This window comes from Malaya genurostris, chromosome 2, assembly GCF_030247185.1.
Source record: "Malaya genurostris strain Urasoe2022 chromosome 2, Malgen_1.1, whole genome shotgun sequence".
Taxonomy (NCBI): domain Eukaryota; kingdom Metazoa; phylum Arthropoda; class Insecta; order Diptera; family Culicidae; genus Malaya; species Malaya genurostris.
This window is the reverse complement of record NC_080571.1, coordinates 239,084,156-239,103,800: the sequence shown is the minus strand read 5'-3', so window position 1 is coordinate 239,103,800 and position 19,645 is coordinate 239,084,156. Positions and strand designations below refer to the sequence as shown.

General features: G+C 36.6%; 1 protein-coding gene across 1 annotated transcript in view; it reads left to right on the top strand.

Annotated features, from left to right (window-relative positions):
• LOC131428278 (solute carrier organic anion transporter family member 5A1) overlaps nt 1-19,645 on the top strand; it is a 225,602-nt gene that overhangs the window by 6,642 nt on the left and 199,315 nt on the right. Inside the window, exon 2 of the mRNA XM_058592096.1 lies at nt 8,673-9,305. The gene's annotated coding sequence lies outside the window, so the exon portion shown is untranslated. The remainder of the gene's footprint in view (nt 1-8,672; nt 9,306-19,645) is intronic.

Here is a 19,645-nt window from a genome sequence, read left to right as displayed (position 1 = left end):
TACCATTGAATACCGAATGCCATCTCGTCGCGACTTATTAAATACTACTTGCCACGAAAACAGAATATATTGCTAGATTTATTGTATACACGGATTCGGGTAGCCGGCTACCGAGAATATTAAATGTATTTATTTTGAAGTGTATGCATTATCAATATTATATGTAAAGGATTTTATTGATCAGTACTTGATGGAAAATTACATGAAACTTCTCCAAAAAGCTTATAATATAGTTTTAAAAAACTTGAAGGAAACGGTGAAAACTATTTGTTGAACATTTTCATAATGTATACAGTAGAATAACTGAAGTAGGAATAGAAATTCCAGCACCGGTCTCCTAATTTTCTTTTGTTACAACTGTAGAGGTTTTAACCTTAAGGTCGTTTGCCTGTTCGGGACAGAACAACTTTCTGACCCTATTGTGCGGGGTTTGGAATTGAACCCAGGTGGGCTGCGTGAAAGTGCCCATCACGCTATACCCTTCCCCTGTCTTCTAATACGACTTGGGAGTGGGAGCCCCGAGGGATTAATTCTGAGGATAATAAGGACTATTAGTCTCCTAGCGAAAACTGGCCAACACATAAACAAAATATCAATGTTTATCAATTGATTTTAGAAAAAAAAACAATAAAACGATGTTTTCTATGCATTCTTGAGGTTTGTTCGCTTTTGTGCTGAAACAGCTGATAAAATGAGTATAGATTTTGTGTCGATTTTTTATCGTGTGAACGTTGTTTGGATAAAACAAGCTTAAAAGTTCTACTTTAAAACTAGGCAATCATGTGCTTTGATAATATATCTTTCGATAAAAGCATTAAAAACGAATCGATGTTTGGAATGCAACTCCCCCTGAGTAAATTGTTTGAGCAGTTCGTACCTATGATTCAATTTATTTTCTGGTAAATAGAACATCACTCAAAAAGTCGTGTGACTAACTAAGTAAAACTCATTATTTTGCCAATAATCGATTTTAATCCTCAATCCTCTCCTTCGAGAGAAATACAAGCATTCCTATGCTTCACTGCCGTCTCGATGTCGTACTTGTAGAAGGATTTATCTTATGCTTCAGAATAGACTTCACATTCAGCAATTGCTTCTTCATTAGAGTTGAGTTTTTTATTGGCTTACATTTTTTTAGATCAGCCAATAGCCATTAGTAACTGGCGGTCAGATCTGGACTTCACGGTGGATGAGTAAGCTATTCGACGTGTAATTCGTTCAATTTAACCAGCGTTGCCATGAACTTGTGAATCGGTGCATTGTTTTGATGACTCACTGGCTTTTCTCTTCAACATATGAGGTCATTTTCCCTTAATTTTTGCATTCAAGCGATCTAACAACACTATGCAGTCCACTTAGATGATAATTGTTTTAATTCCAGAGTGAGGTGATGGATCCATGTTTCATCCATTGTCACATATCGACGCATAAAATCTGATTTATTGTTTGTAAACATGACCAAACACTGCTCTGAATCATCAACCCGTTGTTGTTTTTGATCGACTGTGAGTAAACGAGACATCCACTTTGAAGAGAGTTTTTTCATGGTCAAGTGTTCATGCATAATTATTAACATTAACACATATATTCTGATATCTTTACGGCCTCATCTAGCTCACGCAATTTTAATTTAGGATTAGATAATACCGAATAGATCTTTTCGTTGAAGCAGAGTCCGGATAACATTATTAAAGCTATTTGTTAATTTACACTATACAAGGTTTTTTTTTTTTCATAAATACGTTTATTTCTTAAGGCAGTTTACATAAGTTTTTCTTCGCCGTAGCATCACTTTTACATAATATTCTTATCCTAATTTAATTCTAACATAGTCACAACGTTTTGCATTTATTAAAACATATTCTCTTATTACTTAAATATCATCTTAGGTAACTCGTCATTAATTATGAAATCTACTCGGAAATATTATTTGAACCAAACGATTAACTTCTATAAATTATAAAATAAGCTGTTATTTTCAGACATTTTGTTAATAATTTCATAAACTGTTTCGAGTTTGTTTGTATCATTACATTATTTTTATTCTAATTTAGCTATTGGTTGAACTCATGGACGCAGCTGGGATCAGAACTAAGTCTTGAAAGGGGCCTTTATTAAATTGAAACTCCAGTTTTCTTTATGAAATGATAAATAAGTTTCATGTATGAAAGGTCACGACAAGCAAGAATGTCTCGAACTGGGATATTGGATAGTCTACCTTGGGTACGCAAAGAATTTATTAGTTGAGATCTGACATCACGATACTCCACGCATGTCCAAACGACATGATCAATATCTCGATAACCTTCGCCACAAGCACAATGATTAGTCTCGGAGAGTCCAATTCGAAGGAGATGTGCATCTAACGTGTAGTGATTGGACATGAGTCTAGACATCACACGAATGAAATCTCTACTCACATCCAGTCCCCTGAACCATGCCTTTGTCGATATTTTCGGAATAATTGAGTGCATCCACCGACCCAGATCATCTTTATCCCAAGAAGCTTGCCAGCTGGCAAGTGTTCTTTGGCGAGACGAGCTATAGAATTCGTTGAAAGCAATTGGTCTCTCATAAATTTCACCCTCAATAGCACCACGTTTGGCTAAAATATCGGCTCTTTCATTGCCAGGAATGGAGCAATGAGCCGGGACCCAGACTATAGTGATTAGATAATTATTGTTCAATATGTCGTTCAGGCACTGTTTTATTTTGCCCAGGAAAAACGGTTCAGTCTTGCCAGTCATGTTTGAGCGAATGGCTTCAATTGCACTCAGACTATCTGTGAAGAGGAAATAATGGTTTGGAATTAATGTGACGATTACACTCAAACTATATTGAACTGCTGCTAGCTCTGCTATATAAACAGATGCAGGTTCTTGAAGCCTAAATGAGGCCGAAACATTATTGTTGAACATACCAAACCCTGTCGCTTCTTCAATTCGCGATCCGTCCGTGTAAAACATTTTCTCAGAGTCAATATGCCTGAACTTACTTGAAAATATTTTTGGGATTTCCGTCGAACGTAGATGATCCGGGATTCCACGCACTTCGCGCTGCATGGATGTATCGAAAAATAAAGTTGAGTCAGGGACATTTAGGAGGCTGACACGGATAGGAATATCTTGAATCTTGAAGGGTTGATTTCCTGTGACATATGGTTAAAATATACTGTCATGAATTTTGTTTGAGATCGAAGCTCGACTAGTCGTTCGAAATTATTAATTACCATGGGATTCAGCACCTCACATCTTATTAGCAGGCGTGATGAAAGCTCCCAAAATCGATCTTTTAATGGAAGAACTCCCGCCAGAACTTCAAGACTCATTGTATGTGTCGAATGCATGCACCCTAAAGCAATTCGCAAACAACGATACTGAATTCGCTCCAGTTTGATAATATGAGAGTTTGCAGCGGAACGAAAGCAAACGCATCCATATTCCATCACTGAAAGTATCGTTGTCTGATACAATTTTATTAGATCTTCCGGATGAGCACCCCACCAAGATCCTGTTATTGTTCGAAGAAAATTTACTCTTTGTTGGCATTTTGTTATCAGAAACCTAATGTGTCCTCCCCACGTGCATTTGGAATCGAACCACACCCCGAGGTATTTAAAAGTTAAAACCTGTTGGATCATTCTTCCCATCATATGGAGCTGAAGCTGCGCGGGATCATGCTTTCTTGAAAAGACGACTAACTCTGTTTTCTCCGCAGAGAATTCGATACCAAGATGAACAGCCCAATCGGACAAGTTATCTAAGGTATCTTGCAATGGTTTATGCAGATCAATAGCTTTGGGTCCAGTAACTGAAACCACGCCATCATCTGCCAATTGTCTTAGTGTACATGGGGTTACTAGACAGCTGTCAATGTCATTTACGTAAAAATTATAGAGGAGCGGACTGAGGCATGAGCCTTGCGGCAGACCCACGTAACTATTTCTGAGTGTTGCCAAATCGCCATGTGAAAAATGCATGTGTTTCTCTGACAAAAGGTTGTGCAAATAATTATTTATAACCGCTGGGAGTCCATTTTGGTGAAGCTTGTCTGAAAGAACATCAATGGAAACTGAATCAAATGCTCCTTTAATGTCTAAAAATACAGATGCCATTTGTTGCTTTTGAGCGAAGGCAATTTGGATGTCAGACGAAAGTAATGCAAGGCAATCATTCGTCCCTTTATTTCTACGGAAGCCAAACTGAGTATCTGACAACAAACCGTTCGTCTCGACCCAAGTGTCGAGACGTCGTAGAATAATTTTTTCGAACAATTTTCTGATGCAGGACAACATCGCAATGGGTCTATATGAGTTGTGATTGGAAGCTGGTTTCCCCGGTTTTTGAATGGCGATAACTTTCACTTGTCTCCAGTCAGGTGGAACAATATTTTGCTCAAGAAACTTGTTGAACAATTCCAACAAACGTCTTTTTGCGAGGTTGGGCAGATTCTTCACCAAGTTGAATTTAATTCTGTCCAACCCTGGAGCGTTATTGTTACAAGACAAGAGTGCTATAGAAAATTCCATCATTGAAAATGAGTTATTAATAAAACCATTATTTGGAGGAGATTCCCGTATAATGCTCTGCGTAGGAACAGAATCTGGGCAAACTTTCCTAGCAAAGTCAAATATCCATCGGTTCGAGTATTCATCACTCTCATTGCCCACGGTACGATTCCTCATTCGTCTGGCCGTGTTCCAAAGAGTGCTCATTGAGGTATCTCTTGACAAACCTTCGACAAAATGTCTCCAATAGCTACATTTTTTGGCTCGAAGTATGCTCTTGTACTTGGTTTCTAAAACCATAAGTTTTTCAAAATTCTGAGGAGTTCCTCCTCCCCGTTTTAGAAACGTCTTGCAAGCATTTTGTTTTGCGAGTTTAGCCTCTGAGCACTCTTTGTCCCACCAGGGGTTGGGAGGCCTTCTGTTAGTCGTTGGCCCAGGAAAGCGTTTAGTTTGGGATTGTTCTGCTGCCTCCAGAATCGAACAAATGAGGAAGTCATATTCTTCAAGTGGAGGGAGCTCTTCCATTGAATTCAAAATACTAGAGATACTACTTTGGTATTTAATCCAGTCGATATTTTTTGTCAAATCATATGGAATACTAGCGGCAGTAGCAATGCAATTGCTACTGCTAATTGAGATGATGATTGGTAAATGATCGCTACCGTGTAAATCAGGCAGTATTTTCCAGGTGCAATCTAGTCGAATTGATGTTGAGCAAAGAGATAGATCTAATGCACTTGGGCGTGCAGGAGGTCTTGGGATCCGTGTAATGCTACCCATATTTAATACCGTCATGCTAAAATTGTCACAAATGTTTTGTATTAAAGATGATCTGCTATCATTGTAAACGGAACCCCACATAATACCGTGCGAATTTAAATCCCCCAGAATCAATCGTGGTGCAGGAAGGGCTTCAACCATTTCATTAAGCTGTTGCTGTCCAACTTGTGCTTTTGGAGGAATATAAACCGAAGCTATGCAAATATCTTTGCCTTTAATGTTTATTTGGCAAGCAACAACTTCTATACTAGAAGTTGAAGGGATGTTTAATCTATAAAAGGAATAGCATTTCTTAATTCCCAAAAGCACTCCACCATACGGAGAGTCTCTATCGAGACGTATAATGTTAAAATCATTAAAATTTAAAGCTATGTTTGAAGTAAGCCATGTTTCGCATAAAGCAAATACATCACATTTTTGACTATGCAATAATATTTTAAATGAATCAAGTTTTGGCATGATGCTTCGACAATTCCACTGCAGGACAGTGATTGTATCATTTGCGACGGGTGATAAATTATCCATCAAAAGATACAAAACCTGAGACAATTGGCCATTGAGCTGATAACTGCTTCAAAAAGGTTCTAGCTATTGGAAGGAATGCCATTATGAGGGTCTTTAAGGGTTCAGATATATTGAATGCTGAGAAAATCCATTCAACAATTTCCGAAAACTTCAGTAATCCTGTTGGTGGCTGTGAAATGGAGCCCACTGGATTATTATCTTTTTCTGTACTAGATCCTGGATTGGTTTGTGAATTTGACAAACCAGGAGGCACAGTCTTTGGTTTTGACTTTTTTTGTTTAACACGGGGATCTTTTTTTGAAGATGAAATTTTAGGTGTCTTTTTTGGTAATTTGGAGGAAGACTTCTTTCTCTTAACTGACCCTTGGGTAGTGATAAACGAATTACCTTCACTATTTTCGTCAGAGTCAGAGTCCTCTGGTTCCTCTAGATTTGAAAACCCGTTTTCGGTTTCCAAAGGGGGGACATCAATGACCGTTTTAAGCATTTCTGCATATGTGCGCTTAGACCGTGCTTTTAAAGAAAGCTTAATTTTGTCTTTGTGCACTTTAAATGCAGTGCATACTGAAATATCATCATGAGGGCTATCCCCACAATAAATACATTTTTCAATTTCCTTGTTGCAATCATTATCTTTATGAGGCCCTTCACACTTAATACATTTTGATTTATTACTACAGTAAGTAGCTGTGTGGCCGAATTTTTTGCAGTTCGTACAATTCATTACATTTGGAACAAAAAGCCGAACAGGGAGGCGAATTTTATCGACATAGACATGGGACGGCAACGCAGACCCGGCAAATGTCACTCGAAACGAGTCTGATGGGCGATAAACTTTTTTTTCCTCTTCATGAACTACTGAGTACAGCTGTTTGCACTCCAGTATTTTCACACCCTCAAGCATAGAGTTCTTGAAACGACCAACACCATGCTTGAGTAAATCATCTACCGAAAGACTCGCTTCGGTAACAACACCGTCAATTTCGACATCTTTGGAGGGTATGTAAACTTTATACTCTTTATTGAAATGTTCCGAAGAGACAATATCATTCGCGTGTTTCAAATTATTTACCACAACACGAATTTTATCGTTATTTACTTTTATGATCTCTTTGATTGAAGAGTATCGTGATGTCAAACCTTTATTAATTTGAAAAATGTTTAATGGCTTTGATATACGTCTAAAAAAGACTATCCAAGGCCCAGAAGAGCTCTCCTGATATTTTTTCGTTCGTGGGGGTATCGGATTCATGCTAGGATTTACGTCCATGGATTCATCCATTACATTAAAATTTTTAACTAAACTTTAAAATAAAATTTGAAACCAACACTACACAGTACTCAATCAAAAGGAAAAGAAAAAACTTCTACCTTGAAATTGTTGTCTATCTCCGTTGCACTGCCGTGTAGATCCTCGTTGCTCTAGATGTTCTTGTTGGATGTATCTGGACGTTGATACAATGCTGAAGCTCACTGTAGCGATAGAATATGATGTGATGCTACTGCTACCTGACATCCAGCACCACTCGAATTCCGATTTGCTTTCGTCTTCGCCAGCTGTAACCAGCGCAGGTCACCGGTGTATACCTGCGTGTTGTATGGCAGTGGAAAGACCGAGTTGTCTTGTCTCCTTCTTCCTAGTGCTCCGCACCGATATGCTTCTGCACCGAAGTGCCTTCGCACCGGTGTGCCTTTGCACTCTCCTGCTTCTATGTGCCTTTGCACTCTTCCTCTTCGATGTGCCTTCGCACTCTCCTGCTCAGCACTTGTGGCTGTATATTGCGGCCTGGGTAGAGTTTGGGAAACGCCCTTTGTTGTTTCCTTCACCAGCTTGGCCCAGCACTAGGGCTCTCTTATGCAGCACGACTATACGTTTTAACGGCTGCTGCCAACAGGTTTCTACCTGTAGTTCAACCGTTGTCGTATTTAACGCGTGTAAACCAACCAGCGTTATTAAACTGTACGCTTCTATACACAACCTTCTCGGTTGAACGGCTATTACTGAATCACTATACAAGGTTAGTGTAAATTAATAAACGAAATTGTTTTGAAATCTTCGAATCTTCAGTGCATAATAGTTTATGCTAAACTGCAAATATCATTATAGTTTAGAAAACTGTTACTACCTCTTCTCGATTTTGGGTATTGTATGTACTTTGTACATTTTTTATTCCAGCCATGCGGATGATAATTCACTGTCGTGGCTTTTTTGTTTCTTACCACTGGAACTGTTTCGGACATTAATTGCGTTTGACATCTTTAAAGTGTAGTTTATTGTTTCCTGGCACCACGTTGCACCTAAGTAGTTCGAGAAAAACATGCATAAATTTTAAATTATCATTTCCTGTGTGAAATGCTTCATTTTACATAGCGACTAGCAACGATGCATTCCCATAAAAATCTTCGGTGCAGTTTGTAAATAGGAGAACTAAATGTTGGAAGTTGTCTATTTTTACGGAGCTTGCTTGAAGTAAGAAAACCTAGGAAAAGAAACTACACCGAGAATCAGTCTGCATCGAGTTTGGATTTATTCCAATACCTCTATCTTAACCTTCAAAGGTATACCAATGGATTCTGAAGCCATTTTTTTTCTAAATTCTAAATGCCACTATAAGTGCGGATTGTATCTGTGTGTGAGTGAGTGTGTTTTTTTTATCTAGTAAGATAGAAAATGTCTTCAACCACGGTCACGTTAATACTAATGCCACTCTAGTTTAGTTCGGACGAAGTGAGTTGTATTATTTGGTACCTCCCCCTCCTTCCCCCCGGCAGAGAATAGTGTGTGCAATCGGATACCGTTTCATTCAGTTGATTTTTCATTTTCTGTTTCTTCTCGCTCTGTGTCTTTTTTATTCCACAGAATAATGTAATTGGTGTGATGGTGCAATTGGCCACTGCTTGTGAAACCCCACAGCGACGCCAACGACAACAACGACGACAACGGCGGTGGCGGTGACGGCAACGAAGGCAGCCGACGGTGAGCGAGTAGATTTGTGTTGTGCACTTTGGATTGGTTGTTATACACAGAGCCCCGATCGTAATAATCGCAATACGTCACGATCTATTGGAGTCTGTGCGCTGCTAGATGCCTGCCGAACAACCAACGCTGGAAGGGGCAAGACGGTGTTGATGATGATGATGATGATGATGATGATGATGATGGTTAAGATGGAGCAGAAGTAGAGTGCAATACAAGCAAAAGGTAGCGAAGAAAAGTTGATATTTTGGCTGCTTTTGGGGCTTCGATGATCTGTGCAATCCCAGGATAGTGAGTGGATGTAATGTGCTGAAACAACAAAAGAAGAGATACAGAAGGGGGGAAAAATGATGAAAGAAAAGTTTATTTCGAAGAACAGTGGCGAACAGTGAAGTGAAGAGAAAAATAACTTGTGCAAAAGTAGTGCGACCGTGGATTTTTTTTGCTTTTGGTGGATTGTCAGAGAGTACATGCCGCTTGGAGTAAAAAGGTGCTGATTTGATATTTCAAATGAAGGTATGTTGGGTTGGATGGGTTTACCAGAGAAGGAATTCTCATTTAATGAGGAATGATTTGATTTCTTTGTGATAATTTGAATGAAGAACACAGCTTAATTCTGAAATAGATTATTTATCCGAAATAATATCATAATTCATACTATCGATGCAATTTTAGGTCATAGTTTATTGATTGCATTGCATGAACATAACACAATAATTCAATTGATACTAGAAATGTTTCTCATCATAGATTTCAAGAAAAAGTGTTTATTTTATGTTTCAAATAAAAACAATATCTGTATTGAATAGATTCCAAGATATATGATCAATTTCATTACATTGTTTATATTCTATACTGAATATATTTTTGTGCTAAGTTTTAGCAACTTTGGCCGTTATACCCTGGAGATAATGTAAAAAACTGTTGAAACGCTAACAAGCAGCTCAGAATAAATATTTGATAAAAGAAAAAAAAACAGATTGATCAAAAAGCCATATTGAAATTGAAATAGATTGGAGAGGCATTATCTCACTTTAGGTGAATCGAGCATTGTTTCGATCGGAATATATTGATGGGAAGCTATTAAACAAGTAATTATCGAATATTTAGAGTTTTTGTCAACTTCTATATGGGAAGGCATCACTCTGCAGCGAGTAGTTGGGTTAGTTGTGGTGTTTTTCGATGAAATCCGCTTAAATGTCCTTGAATGTAGTGGTAGATAGTCAAATCTCACCAGAACTCAAACTCCATAAGTGTTTGAAGGAATAGTAGAATGACTGTTTTCAGACATTCTTTCACACATAGAGCTTCGAGTTCATAGATTATTGTGCAACGAAAATTTTTTGTCCGCAGTTGCAAATCGCTAGACAAATCAGAAATTCATATCGTTTTATGAACGTCTCCTTGTGCTGCGCTCACATGCAACTTTAACCTAGAAAACTGCTCAAACATACGTGAACATGCTTTTGTAGAGTTGCATTTCATGGTTATGTTCTCCGGCATTCATGGATCTGCCCAAACTGTCCTCAATACCATCCATTGCAGTTTCACTTGGTACGTTGCCCTACGGGGTTGTTCGAACTGTTGGCGTAGGACTCCACAACTATTGTTAAAATCACAGCTAAATTTTTTTTTAACATTTTGATAGCCGTTTTGTTCTGTGTTCATTGTTCATACATGGACTTATTTGTATCTATGCGAAATATTCATAAGAAAATAATTGTTTGAGAATTTTTGATGTTCTTAAAAGGACCGTTTAGTTGTTTGTGTTGGTGTTAGATCACGTCCATGCGGCACTCCATAATCGAGATCATCCTGCGTTTACCTAGAATGCGAGGAAACGTCAGAATTTCGATGAAAATATCTCTCGTACGACGCGAACTGCGCACAAAAAAAAATCAGCAGAAACTACACTTGCTGATGTGCACAGCAACCTTCCACACGACATTGCGAACCGCACAGAGTCGGTTCGATACTGATTCTTGTTTTGTAAAGGGGTTTTCTTAAATGCGAACACACAGATTGAAACTCGTAATTCCTATGGAAACCGTGTACTTAACAATACGAAACTGTCGTCTCTGTTAGAGGAAACCATGACAATGGCATAGAAAACAAGAAATTGTACTTATTCTTTACGTTTCGTCTTCGACTTGTCAGTGCAGAGCAGTTTAAATTGAACTGCTTAGTGCAAACATTGAACCGTTAAGCAGACGTAAAGTTAATGCTACTTGCAAAACACTTATTTATTTGGTACCGAAGTACCACGTTTCTCCTAACGTGCCGAACGAAAACGTTGTTTCAGGCTTATACTGGCCGATTCAGGTATGGTCATTTAAGGGTTATTTACCGTTTTTACTTTTTCTTTGCGGTTCACCTTAGACTCGTCAGTGTAGGAAGAAATTGTACATTGCTCGTTATTATTTAAAATGTTGAACACCAATTATCTAAACTGTATAGTTTCATCTACTCGAATTGATTCGTAGAAATATTTTCAGTAGGTGTAATGATATTTGTTAAATTGGTTGACCTGTAGATGTTCAAACCCTTATCACTGTTTGCGGTTTTATTTTACATATTTTCAATTCACATCCCTAAATAGAAAGCAAAGACGCAGTCCTGCGTAAATTTTTTTTCCGCTCACGGCAACGTTTGAAAACACGATACAAGGTTAATTTTTCTAAATTCAATGATTTCGCGATTATAGAATTGGACATTTTTGGTTGATGATGTACATTTTTGCTTTTCTCATATAGAGAGGTTATGCAATCACTGTGAAAATCGACTTTTGAACCGAGGCCCGGAGGGCCGAGTGTCATATACCATTCGACTCAGTTCGTCGAGTACGCAAAATGTCTGTGTGTGTATGTGTGTATGTAACATTTTTTGCACTAACTTTTCTCGGAGATTTTCACAAACTTAGGTTCAAATGAAAGGTCCTGTGGTCCCATGCGTAATTCCTGAATTTCATGCGGATCCGGAAATATAGGGTAAAGTGTGTTAAAAATTGTATACCATCACTTAAAATGGGGAAAAACCTTTAAAAAATTTCTAAATCGACCTAAAATCTTTTCCAATTGATAGTTTTTATCAGTAGACGGTCAAACAAACCGATTTCGATTGTTCTCTTAAGAATCGAAGAAATTTATTTTGAAGAATACCACAGTATTATATATGATAATATGATTGATATGAGAAAGGCATCATTACACCACTAGGTGGATTAAAACAGGTTTTTCTTTCGTTTTCATCTGTCACAATTCGTTTAAAATTCTTAAGAATTGTAAGAGCAAATTCAGCAGCTCGAAGTTTTATATGAGCGATCTATAATAGAACTAAAACTAGAACAAACGTATATCCAGTAGGCCGTTCTAGTTTTATTTATTCGAACAGTTCTTCTGTCAAGTTTAAAACTAGCATACGATGCCGTTCTATTTGTCTATATTTGAAATACGAGTAAAACACTACTGGGGCTGCCAATTTGTCTTGTTCAAAAATCCAGATTTAAATTTTAAAACTGACATAAATTATGCATCTAGAACTAGCACACTACTGAATATGCCCTAAGTTGTTTTTACTGATACCGAAAACTGTTTAGAAAACTAGGATAAGCTAATGTCAGAGACATAACGGCGAGGTTGACGTAGGACTGCGTTTGAGCTAAATAAAAATTCAGTGACTTGATACTACTTAAGATATGGCAGCTGATATTTCGAATAATTTGGAACAGTGTTTGAAAAATATTAAACTATCGAATTTCTTCGCTGAAAAAAAAATTATTCCCGATTTTAGGCATCGATTATCACTATTCGCAAAATGAACGATAATTACCATCACTCGAAGTATGGACAAAATCTCATTCCGTTCAATATCACTGTAGTGATGTTCCATAAACTCACACGTGATATTGAAATGATAATCATTCAAAAAAATTCTCAGCGATTTTCTCTGAAAATGGTGATATTCAATAAGGTGGGTGATGTATTGAAAATCAATATCACACTAATCTTATTATGCCATGCTGTGATTAAAAACAATTATAATGACAACAATAAAAATCTAATCACAAACCCTTTTTCATGGAACAACGAACACAAACCAGCCCGGTGGAAGGGCGCTCTACCAAGTGCTATCGTAGCCAATATGGTTTCTCAGCAGAGGGCTGATTCAAACGCTGCGCAAAACCCTGCACTCCTGTTACTTCTATAATCCAAATGTATGCTAAATAGTGTTTAATTGGGCTTGATCACGTTAGTAAATCAACTCTGGAATTAAAACGTCTTTTGTCTCCATAATCAGTATTCAGAATGATGTTTTTTTCGCTGTATTTGCATTGGATATTGCGTATTGGATATCTGAATATCATCATCTGCTAATGAAAATCGCTGCATGGCTGACAATCGTGAGAATGGTCATAATCATGAGAATCAATCATGTGTGAATTTGAAGAATATCATAGTAGTAATATTGAAAGGAATGAAATTATACTCAGCGACGATATTTGACTAGGTAGACTAGACTTATACTAGATGATTGCGCAACACTGATCAGAAGAATCAATCTCAAACATTCAAGCGATTTTCGTTATCATGCTCATCATTATTACATAAATGGTATATTGATTGTCGCGAAAGGCTCTCTTGAAATGTGGGTTCCTTTACACTCTAAGGATTAGTGTTAAAAGGAACCCACATTTCAAAACAGCCTTTGACAATAATGGGCAATCCTATCAGCCACGAACAGCAACGAACATGATTCCATTATTTAGGATTTATATGTTTCAGCGTAAGAAAATATAGTTGAGCAATTTCGGATTCTTTTATGATCCGGAGAAGAACTGAATTGATGAATTTCTTTGGTATTTAACATAGTTCCGTTCGTTTAGCTGGTATGCTAAGTAGCTGAATGTTTGTTTTCTATTCTCTCGTTTGAACTGCAAACGACGCTCTAAATTGATTATTTTATTTTAGATTTTCACTTTTCAGTAGTTTTCACCGTAAAACTTTTTGGAATATATTTCTGGCCCTGAGAAGGCTCGATCTGTTAAATTTGTACGTTGTTTGAAGCTGTTGAAGGTATTTTCACTGAACTCGAAGTAATTCAACAATTCAACAATATTTTATATAGTCCTTACTCACTTTCCGTGGACACCCTCCGAAGTCGAGCTTAGATTGATAATAGCAAATGTGCAAGAGAATGTATTTGAAAACTGACTAAAAGTGAATTGATACGTGTGCACCTCTAGTATTGGGGCTTTTATAGACTTTGACAGTGGTTTGTTTACACTTCTATAGAGATCAACTGGTTTAAGTTTGATCAAAGTAGTCCATTGCGTTTAGAATTAATATCAAAATACGAAAAATTATTGTGCAATGGTATGGGTTTAGCCTGTCTATAGTGTTGAAGACGCCGAAATCAACAGTTTGTCAAGTGCTTAAAACCTACAAGTGAAACTATGAGCGTAAAAATAAATCAATGAAACGAAAAACACTGGACCGAAAGATTGTTAGCTACGTATTATGATGTTGTTATACGTTAAAGTCAAATAACTTATCTTTCAAATAACTTATATGCGCAAGGGGGGTAAAATATATGAAAGTGAAAACAACCCCCCCCCCCCTCTTTCCTTGAATGACTCCTGCGCATGGATCTACTTTCCATACATAACATGAAAACAACCTTAGTCATTGTAAACATTGAATGAGTCCAGAATGCATTTCTATCAACAATAAAAAGCAGTATAGTTTTTTAAAATCACAAATCTGATACGATGTACAAATTTTACAATGATTTTCAAACTGTCGAGCGAAACTCAATTTTAATTTATTCTATAGGAAGCAAAAGAGACAAAAACAAAATCTCAAATCAGCGTCTGACGGCAAAGCAGAAGTGAAGATACACTTGTGATGTGCTGTGTGTTACTTTTCTGTTGGATGTGTTTCCATAGAAATGATAATTGACTGCTCTGTCGGCCAAGTAAAGCGAAACATGCTTGGTTCTTCTATTCGATTGGGCTATCTCTTCATATGTTTTCATATGCGGGGTAGTTTGTTTGACAAAACAATTTCCCCGGTTATGAGTTGGCTACGGGTTCGAGTCCCGTCTCTGCGGTAACATTTTTGCGGTTTTCATTACATAGTTGCATTCGCATGTTATTTTTTTAATCGGTTTATCCTGTTAGACACTGATCAAATTGAACTAACTGTTGTTTGATGCACCTAGAATCATCAGATTTTTAAGGCACACTGCTTAAGCTCTAAGATGCCAAGGGCATTTATGAAGATATGAATAATAAACAACGAAATAATCCTACGTTCCAAATGCTCAAAATTAATCCATCTACTCTGAATTTTCATTATTTTAAATTCATATGTAATGAGAATTATAATATTATCGCAATCAATGTTCAATTCCCATTTTGTTTTCTTCGTGCTTATGGTAGTTCATAGAAGAAAAAGTAATATTCTTGTTTTATTCATGTCTCCATAGTGTGTTCGACCTAAGTTTTCCAAGTTCTTATATTTGTTATTATGTTGCGAAAACCTATCGGTAACTATCTGAATCAGTGCAGAAAATGAATGTTTTAATCTTGTAAAATCTGTGTTACTGCTATATCAATTCACAGTAATGATTTACAACTTACGCTTACGTGCTCATAATGGTATCGCAACGGCAAATAAACTTGTTTTCAATTAGTTGCTATAAGTATAACTGTGATTAATTCATGTTTGGATTGAGTAACGATAGCTTATAAATTAAAATTAATTCAATATGACAAAAAAAGTGGTAATTGGAAACCTAAATATCTATTTCGTCACTAATTATGTTATAAAGAAACATTACTGTCACCTTGTTTTAGCCAATGTAAAATAAAAATAACAGTTCTAGTGTGGTATACTGCCAACAAGATCGATGAATCCTACGAATGATCATTCTAGGCAATTTCAAAGACAACGCGGAATCAAGAGGAATTCTAGAGATTTCGTTCAACCTGGAAAAATGTAACCATCTAATGCTGCAACATTGAAGTTTAACTAACTCTAACTGTAACTAATAAAAGTGCAGTAAAACAACTATTAATGATCTTTTCAGACCTATCAAATCACAAATTACTGGTCTTTTGGTGCATATCAATTTACAGCCTTTGTAGATTCGTTAGATCTATTATGTTTTCTGTTTAGACCTGATTTGGAAACAATTTAAACAATTTTTACTACATTTTGTTTAGTGAAACAATACAAGCAAATAATAGAACATGAAAAAAGTTATTATGGGATCAAATCTGGAGTATTTTTTTAACGCTTTCGATGTGTAAAACAGTATGGTAATGAAATATGTAGTTCTACGTCAACGGGAGCCGTGCGTCTAGATATTAAGTGAATCGAGCTTTGATTCACTTCTATGTGTGGTTCGGTACAGTCACAAACCGGTTCGTTTCCAGTCTAGACGTCAACAATAAAGATCAGTTACCTCCGCGGTCGATTGATCGAATTAATAAAAATAAATGAAATGAACATAAATCGCGCGAAGGAGAAAATCAAAAATTTGAGCTTGTACCGAAAACGGCAATACATAATAGTTAAACATTTGAAGATTGCACAATTATCATCGACAAGGAATAATAAACGTCGTTTTCACGGTTATTTGTATATATTAGCCTCGCCGTAGAAAGTTTACTATACCGGTATGATGACGGCAGTAGAATATCAAATAAGAGCACCTTTTGTTTACGAACTGGAAGATTCGTTTGTCGGTATCCCAAGCATTTTCAATGTCTCTGCCGAAAGATTTGTTTCAGCATTCATTCAGCTTCCTACTGCCGTAATAATCTCTTCACTCGCTATCTTTTGAGCCATTTATTTTGTGGAGCACATTTTTTCGGTTTTTCACTGTACATCTCAAACAAAGATAAAGAAAATTTTCCAGGCATCGTAAAATACGGCGTTTATTTACAAGAAGTGCCAGGTAACGGTGGCAGCGTAAACCCAAGTCATTATTCATTAGAACAGCATCTCTATCGCTAATCTGAAACAACCCAGACAGCTGTTTACTCGCGGTGTTATCTCGCTTGCTAGTTGTGTTCAACCTTCAAAGCTTAATCAGTACAGTAGTGTGTTCCCTTGTGATCCTATTGACAAAAACATGGACTACTTATTTAGCTCCAAAGCGACAAACAAGCGCTACAAGCATTCGAATACACTCTAATGGTAATCACAGCATTCTATGGGTTTGTGAAAAGGAAAACTCATATACCTGTCATTTAAATATATGAAGAAACCTTAAAATAGAGTATACTGCTGCTGCTGATACTGACTGGTGTGTATGTAAAGAGCGAGGTGTCGTGCTGTCGATACATGTGCACGTGGAAGCAATCACTGCTGCACCCCATCCGTTTCAGTGAAAGACAATAGTAGGCACCACGTTTGTAGGTGAAATTGAGCGCATTTTCTTAGGGTTTCTTTTCACTTGGAGCTTTTTTTTTATTGTTCTCGGTGCTATTCACGTTTCGAGTTCAAACTGGAGCTTCTGTTTGTGTCATTGTTCTGTATATGTGTTGTTGTTATATAATGTAACAATTGAACATTTCCAACTCCTACATGAACTCACTGTTTTGGGTGGCAGCTATTCGATAACAGATTTAGTGTTTTTGTCTGAGTACTGAAATCGTAATATGTTATTCTGAATTTAGTTACATGTTCGACGTACAAAAAAAAGGTCCAGTTAAAACAGTAGAATTAGGTGAAGTATGTATAATGGTAAAGGGCAACATAATATTCGAACCTAGGAACCAATGTCTACGCTCAAAATCTAAATAATTTAAAGATCATTTGATTGTTTTTATGTTTCATGGCTTCGATTCTAAACGTATTGAATAGGTTGCCATCTGTATTGAAATGTGACTACTTATATACTTCGTGTTTCGTCTTAGACTCGTCAGTTCATAACATTTTATGTTTAACTGTTATGCCATTCAGCAGTTTAATTTTAACCACTAAAGCTTCTACTACTAACTGAATACTATTTTATTTGGTACCAAAGTTCAATATTTTGACTGATTTTCCGATCAAGAGCGTATTCCGGCATATACTGGCCGATTTTGGTGACCAGTTGATTTTTCTAGGTAAACAATGGTTTACAAAGACGTCTTCTGTATGGATCTAAGATAAGAGGGTTTATCGAAAAGTAATTATATGCTTTTAAATAATAAACTATGAATAAAAACATTGTAACTATTTACAAAATAATGCGGTTTATTTTAGTTTAGTTTAACATGTTCAGAATAGAACGAACTGTGTATACTATTCAGAGTGTTTATTTCGGTAGAATTGGATTTGGCGTAATTTGCCGAAGCTAAATCTAACCTTAGCACTGGTGTAGACATGGTTTTTGTACAACAATAGCAACCTTTTGTATAGAAAATTGAAGAATGCAGAATGCAGAATTCATTGAAATAAGAAAAGATACTAATAGCGACCTCTGCGACTTACACAGGAATTTATTGGATCTCAAAGAACGTCCATTAATCGACTGAGCCACAGAAGTGCACATCTGCTTGGCTGGTGAATGGTTCATATAAATTCATACAGTCGTACTTGCTAGTCGAATGCAAATTACAGCGAAAACCAGTAAAATGCATGCTAATCTAATATTATGTCTTCACAAAGGAATTTGACAAATTAGATCTTTATGATTTTTTTAGCGTGTAGCTTTGCTCAAGACGCAAAAGCACTTCGATCTAAAGCAAGTACATATGTTTCAGCTAACTAAAACCAACAGTGTTATATATCTTCAATTCTATAATAAGTGTAAACCGATTGAATTTGTTAAAGGTAACAATCTAGGTAAAGATAACAATATGTGAAGGATGAAAACATTTATGTTGAGGATTGTCCTCCAGAAGTACGCTGCCCATACTTGCATATAAGTCCCATATGGAAAATCGGCATGTCGAGAAAAAGACGATCAAAATTTTATTTCCCAATTTTTTGATTTATTGTGCTACCTAATGCTAAATCATGGTATTATTACATGAAATAACTCAAAATTGGCGAAAATCGATATGGGACTGATATGCGAGCATGGACAGCACGTGTACATGACATACATTCAGGCGTTAATGATGAATATAATCGAAAAACGTGCTTAATCCATCTAGCAGTGAGATGATACCTTTTTTAAATCAATCAACATGTGTTTGTTGCGTGAATGTTCTTCGTTGTGTTTAGTTTTCATGCAATTATTTTAATGACCGGCGTTTTTAATTAATTGTAATTAAGATTTTGGAACTGCAATACGAATCGAAGATAGAAATTGTTTGAAATTTTTAAATTATTCCTTTCAATCGAAACGTGTGATAATCGATTAAGCATTCCATGAGATGTAGAAGTGAGTTCCTTAATTAAGTTTTTGTCATTATTGATGGTACTTCTAGAAACGGTATTCAGAGACCAGCATAACCAAAAATAGTTCGTATGTCCATGAACTAGTATGAGGAATATAAAAAAAATAGTTTTGAGCCCGATTTTGAAGGTTTTTTGATATCGTCATCTTCTATGACGGTTTAAAGTTTTAAAACTCATCACCATGTAATTTCAAAATTGGAAGCCGGAATCGGATTGAATTCACCAATTTTGTATGGGAGTTTATTTTAATTTCAATAGAAAAGTTTTTTGCAGTATTCTCAATGGCAAACATTTGTTACTTATGCGCTTAAAAAAGCCTACACCTTCGTAGGTGAATTTCCGTCAGGGCACAAGTACTCCATGTAAATCGCTTATCACCCACGGCCATCAACTGGTCACATGTCTGTATTGTCATAAACCTGTTTACTACGGCAAGCCTTGCGAAGATGAACTACA